This window comes from Globicephala melas, chromosome 19, assembly GCF_963455315.2.
Source record: "Globicephala melas chromosome 19, mGloMel1.2, whole genome shotgun sequence".
Lineage (NCBI taxonomy): Eukaryota > Metazoa > Chordata > Mammalia > Artiodactyla > Delphinidae > Globicephala > Globicephala melas.
This window is the reverse complement of record NC_083332.1, coordinates 10,630,928-10,637,823: the sequence shown is the minus strand read 5'-3', so window position 1 is coordinate 10,637,823 and position 6,896 is coordinate 10,630,928. Positions and strand designations below refer to the sequence as shown.

Below are 6,896 nucleotides of genomic sequence, written 5' to 3'. Positions count from 1 at the left end.
AGTTGTGAGGACAGGACTTTAGTCTTTCACCTTACGCCCAGGTAGCATCATCACCTGGAGTAGCGCCAGGAGCACAGCTGGCATTAAGTATGCATTTGTTTTAAAGAAAGAACGCCTGGGCGTGTGTAGGTGTGTTCGCGTTTTCATGCTGTACGATGTTGTGGGACCCATTGTGTGTCTGTAACCATGTATGGGATTGTTTCTGTTTGGTTTGTTTCGTAGAGTGTGGATGTGAAAATGATTTGTGTTTCAGATTTTGAGATATTATAAAACTTGTTAAGCACACTTCCTCCCCGCTCCTCCATCCCCACCCCGAAATTCCTCCTGCCCAGTAACTTGCCTTTCTTTCCATAAAAGGCCGAATCTGGCTGACTTTTGCCGAAGACACATACTAGCAGGGCTGACTCATCCATTAGACACAGAAGGCAAAATGCCTAGGGCCCACAATACTTTTAGGGGCCTACAAAAATGTCTTTTAAAATCAGAAGTAAACATTAATTTTTGGTCAAAGAAAATGTTTAATTCAAAGAAACTCCATTTATTATTATTACTATACCTAAACAATCGTAAAATACTATTATTTTTATTTTCTGTTTTTTTGGAAGAAGGGGCCAACAAAGGTCATAATGCAGCCCTGCACCTTAGCCAAATCAAATCAGATTTCAATCCAGCCTTCTTCCTCTCTCAACTCCCCAGTGGGACTTGTGAAAACAGCACTGTACCCGCTGACCTTAGGTGAAACTGCGGTGAACTCTGACCTTCCCTCATGTGAGCCCTCCATGGCCCCAGTGGAGAGTGGAACATTTCTTTTCCCAACTCTCTGGGCAGCTTGAAAGGAAGTTTGAACGTATTTTAATCTCCTAATAAAACTTTATTTCCCAGACTCTTCTAAAATAAACATTAAAAAGTTTGAGTACTTTTGTGACTATGTGTGGAATTATATAATATGATGCACTATTTGAGGCCTGTGAGATTATGACTTTAGTTATGAGATTGTATGTTTTTATCTGTGAGTATGACTTAAAATTTACTTGACTTTTTTGCTTTTCTTACGTGTGCATTCTGTGGATATTGTGAATGTGGATCATGTGAACAGGCTTACTGAGTGAGAAACTACATGGCTCCGAGATGGATATGTGGGATTTTGATTATATGAATATAGAACCCTGTGATATTATGACTGTATATGTTTGTGAGTGACTAGGCCGCCTTACTCTTCTCAACAATGAAAGAGAAATGTTGCACCTTTTTGCGGCAATAACTTTAAGAATTGGGTAAAAGGATTTGCTATTTATTTGACAAATCATTTGGATATTTTATGTTCAGTCAGACAGATTTTTTAAGAAGAATCCAAATCAATATATCTTTTCAAATAAGAGAATTCAGAGTCCTATGCTGTATATGCAAATGGTTGCCACTTTTGTGTCCATGTTAGACTACCAGGGGTAAGCTTTCATTCTTCTGTGCTGTGAAGGAATTTTTAGTGGATAAGTTTGGAAAGCCCTGGACTAAAAACCGAATTATTTACACTTGGAGAGTCAAGAGAAGAAGGACCAGGGAGTCATGACCTGAATTCTATGTCAAGCAACATTGTTACTTCGTTTTCTGAAGAGAAAACTGTGACTCAGAGAAGACACACTTAAGACCATTCAATTTGTCCACCAGAGAGCTACTTGCCAAACTTCAAATTATAGGTAATTAATACATTGTTTTATCAATATATATATGCCAATGAAATACAAAATTATAGTACTATTTCCTATGTAAGACCTTATTGCTGTTAAAATATGGCAACTATGAATGGGAGAGTGGTCATTGTCAGTGATAATAGTTATATCTTTGGTGTTCCCATTCTTCACATTGATTATTTATTTATTTTAAAAATAAATTTATTTTATTTTATTTTTAGCTGTGTTGGGTCTTCGTTGCTGCGCGCAGGCTTTTCTCTGGTTGCGGCAAGTGGGGGCTACTCTTCATTGCAGTGTGCAGGCTTCTCATTGTGGTGGCTTCTCTTGTTGTGGAGCACAGGGTCTAGGTGCACAGGCTTCAGTAGTTGTGGCACACAGGCTCAGTAGTTGTGACTCGCAGGCTCTAGAGTGCAGGCTCAGTAGTTGTGGCGCACAGGCTTAGTTGCTCCGTGGCATGTGGGATCTTCCCGGACCAGGGCTCGAACCCGTGTCTCCTGCATTGGCAGGCTGATTCTTAACCACTGTGCCACCAGGGAAGCCCCTCATTGATTTTTTAAAATTATATTTCCTTCCACTTTTAATAAAATACTAAATACTTCAGTATGCATCTCCTAAAAATAAGGGTATATGTACTTCTAAATAAATTCCTAATGGAATTCCAGGACAGAGGTTATATACATTTTTTAGAATCCTTCCACAAGAGAACTTTGCAAGAACAGTTAAGTAATATAAGCAGAGAAATGGAGACCCTAGGAAAGATTCCAGAGGAAATGCTAGACACTCATGTTCATAGCCACATTATTCACAGTAGCCAAAAACTGGAAGCAACCCAAGTGTTCATTGATGGATGAACAGGAAAACAAAATGGGACATATACATATGATGGATTATATTATTTAGCCTTAAAAAGATGAGATTCTGACACATGCTATAACTTGGATGAATCTATAGGACATTATACTAAGTGAAACAAGCCCATCACAAAAAGATGAATACTGTATGATTCCACTTATATGAGGTACCTAGAGTAGTCACATATATAGAGACACAAAGTAGAGTGGTAGTTTCCAGGTCTGTGAGAAGGAGGAATGAGAAGTTATTTCATTATTTAATGGATGTATTCTTAGTTTTGCAACATAAAACGGGTTCTGGAGATGGATGGTGGTGATTGTTGCATAACAGTGTGAACGTACATAACACTACTGAACTGTACACTTAAAAATGGTAAAATTAGGGCTTTCCTGGTGGCATGGTGGTTGAGAATCCGCCTGCCAATTCAACAGGCGGATGTTGAACATGGGTTCAAGCCCCGGTCCGGGAAGATCCCCCATGCCGCGGAGCAACTAAGCCTGTGTGCCACAACTACTGAGCTTGCGCTCTAGAGCCCGCGTGCCTGGAGCCCATGCTCCACAACAAGAGGAGCCACCGCAGTAAGAAGCCCGTGCACCACAACAAAGAGTAGCCCCCACTCACTGCAACTAGAGAAAAGCCTGCGTGCAGGAATGAAGACCCAACACAGCCAAAAATAAATAAATTTATTTTAAAAAATAAATAGAAAATAAAAATGGTAAATTTTGTGTAATGTGTATTTTACCACAACTTAGAAAAATAATAATAAAACCAGAAATGCCTGAAATGAAAAACACTGTGACAGAAATGAAGAATGCTTTTGATGGGATCACCAGTAGACTGGACATGGCCAGGGAAAGAATCAATGAGCTTCAAGATAAGTCAGTAGTAACTTTCTAAACTGGAATGTAGAGAAAAAGAATGAAAAACAGGTAAGTGGAACAGAATATTTTAAAAAAAGAGGATAAATATAAAAGGTGTAACATATGTAAATGAGAACACAGGGAGAAGAGACAGAGAAAGGAGAAAAAATATTGAATTAATAGTGGTTAGGAATTTTCCACAATTAATGATAGACACAAAACCACAGATCCAGAAAGCTTAGGATAAATACCAAAAACGACACATAAGCATACCATGTTCAAGCTTCAGAAAACCAAAGACAAGGATAAAATCTTGGAAAAGAAGCTAGAGGGTGGGGATAGCAACTGACCTATGGAGATACAAAGATAAAAATTAAATCTGACTTCAGAAAACATGCAAGAAGAAAATGAAGTATTTAAAGTGTTGAAGGAGGAAATTCCCTGGTGGTCCAGTGGTTAAGACTCTGCACTCCCAATGCAGGGGGCCTGGGTTCAATCTCTGGTGAGGGAACTAAGATCTCACAGGCCACATGGTGTGGCCAAAATAAATAAAATAAGGTGTTGAAGGAAAAAAAACTACCAACCTAGAATCCTATATCCAGTGAAATTATCCTTCAAAAGTTAAAGAGAAATAAAGACTTCCTCAGACAAGCAAAAACTGAGGGACTTTGTTGCCAGTAAATCTGCCTTCAAGAAATGTTAAAAGAAGTTGTTTATAGAGAAATAGAATGATATAGGTCAGAAATTCAGATCTACATGAAGAAAAGAAGATCACTAGTAAAGGAATAAATGAAGACAAAATAAAATCTTTTATTTTTTCTTATTATTGATCTAATTTATATATAAAAATTATATTTATTCAAAGTAATAATAACAATAATGTAATTATGGCATACCAATAAGTGAAATGAATGACAGCATTGTTATAAGGGATGAGAAGGAGGAATTGGGAATACTCTATTATAAAGTAGCTATACTGCCTGCCATTAAGTATAATATTCAGGCTTCTGGATACAAATGTTCAGCAATATTCATAATAGCCAAAGTGGAGACAACCCAAATATGCATCAACTGATGTGGTATATCCACACAATGGAATATTATTCAATACCAAAAGAGAAATGAAGTATTGATACATGCTGTAACATGGACAAACCTTGAAAAAATTATGCTAATTGAAAGAAGCCAATCACAGAAAAATCACATATTATGTGATTCCATTTATATGAAACCTCTAGAATGTGTAAATCTATAGAGATAGTACATAGGTTACTGGTTGCTTGGGCCAGGAATTGTGGTTGGGGGGTGGGGTGGGAAGATAGCTAATGAGTTTGGGACTTTGAGGGGGATGAAAATGTTCTAAAGTTAGATTGTGGTGATGGATGCACAGTTCTGTAAATATATTAAAAACTATTGTACACTTTAAATGGGTGAATTGTATGGTATGTTAATAGTATTACAATCAAGCTGTTTTAAAATGAAATTTATTAAATAGAAAAACAGAGGGAATCAATGAAACCAAAACCTGGTTCTTTCATAAGATCAATACAGTTGACAAACTTATCATCAGACTAAAAAGGAAAAATAGGAGAAGACACAAATTACCAGTATCAAGAATGATAGGGACTTCCCTGGTGGTGCAGTGGTTAAGACTCCGCCTGCCAGTGCAGAGGACACAGGTTCGAGCCCTGGTCTGGGAAGATCCCACATGCCGAGGAGCAACTAAGCCTGTGCGCCACAACTACTGAGCCTGTGCTCTAGAGCCCGCGTGTCACAACTACTGAGCTGGTGCCCCACAACTACTGAAGCCCGCATGCCTAGAGCCTGTGCTCCACAATAAGAGAAGCCACTGCAATGAGAAGCCCACGCACCACGATGAAGATTAGCCCTGCTTGCCTCAAATAGAGAAAGCCTGCACACAGCAACAAAGACCTGACGCAGCCAAAAATATATAAAATAAATGAATATATTTTTAAAATGGAGTTATTACAATAGAGAGTTCACCAAATAATATGCAAATGGCTAATAGACACATAAAAGGTGGTCATTAAGCACCAGAAAAATACAAATTAAAATTGCAATGAGATACCCTTACACACCCACCAGAATGGCTAAAGTTATAAAGACTGACAACACCAAATGTTGTCTGGAGCACTTATAAATCTCATATGTTTTTGGTGGAGTGTCAAATGTTGCAATTATTTTGGAAAAGGGTCTGGCATGTTCTTATGAAACTAACCCTGTTAACATTTACCATGCAGACATACCCTTACCAAGCAATTCAAGTCAAATATTTGTTTAAGTGAAAAGTAAACATATGTTCTCCCAAAGATCTGTACAAGATCGCTCAATCACTGCTTTATTTCTAATAGCCCAAACCTGGAAACAGCACAGCTATCCATCCTAAGAGAATGGATAAACAAACTGGTTTATTCATTCAATGGGCTGCTATTCATCAGTAAATAGGAATGAACTCCGAGTATATATACAACAACATGGATGAATCTAAGATATATTGAGTGAAAGATACATTAATCAAAAGAGTATATGCACTTTGATTCAATTTCTATGATGTTCTAAAACAGGCAGAAGTAATCTGTGGTGGAAAATGAGAGCAGTAGTTGCTTCCTGTGGAGTTGGAGTGAGGATTGATTAGAAGGGCATGAGGGAACTTTGTGGGCTGGTAGTAATGTTCTATATCCTGATAGAGATTTGGCTTATACCAATGAATGCATTAGTCAGAAATTAGTAAATGTTTACTTTAGATTTGTGCATTTCATTGTATGTAAGTTTTACCTCAAAAGAAAATTATTATAAGTAAATATTGAATTCTGGTTAATAATATGAATGTGGACATACACGACATACTCAGAATAGTCAAATACGTTGATACAGAAGTAGAACAGCAGTTACCAGAGGTTAGGAGAGGGAAAATGGAAAGTTATTGTTTAATGGGTACAGTTTCAGTATGGGATGATGAAAAAGTTGGAGATGGGTAGTCGTTGTGGTTACACAACAGTGTGAATATACTTAACACTACTGAATGGTACACTTAAAAATAGTAAATTTTATGTTACGTAAATTTTATCACAATTAAAAAGGAAAATTATAACTGATATGGTTACATTAATATCAGACAATCTTAGACTTTAGAACAAGGAAAATCACTAGGGATAAAGTGAGATATTACACAATTATAGAGGACCTATTCACTTAGAAGACATATCAGTCCTAAATGTGTATGCACCTAGCAACAGAGCTCCAAGATACATGAAGCAAAAATTGAAAGGAGAAATAAACACACAATCAGAAATTGAAAGTAAAAAACACTGTTTATACTAGCACTAAAATTATGAAATATTCCTAAATAATTTATGTAGCTACTCTGTGCTTAAGGAGGTGGACAATAACTCCCCATTTCCTCAGTGTGGGCTATGTGTAGTAACTTTTTTCCAAAAAGCACAATATGGAAAGGGGGAAAAAGAGAAATTTTATG

General features: G+C 37.2%; 1 protein-coding gene across 5 annotated transcripts in view; it reads left to right on the top strand.

Moving 5' to 3' along the window:
- ZNF45 (zinc finger protein 45) overlaps nucleotides 1–6,896 on the top strand; it is a 29,540-nt gene that overhangs the window by 440 nt on the left and 22,204 nt on the right. Inside the window, exon 2 of one of the 5 annotated variants that reach the window (XM_070044181.1) lies at nucleotides 1,475–1,694. The exons of the other annotated variants lie outside the window; for them this stretch is intronic. The gene's annotated coding sequence lies outside the window, so the exon portion shown is untranslated. The remainder of the gene's footprint in view (nucleotides 1–1,474; nucleotides 1,695–6,896) is intronic. 5 annotated transcript variants of the gene reach the window in all.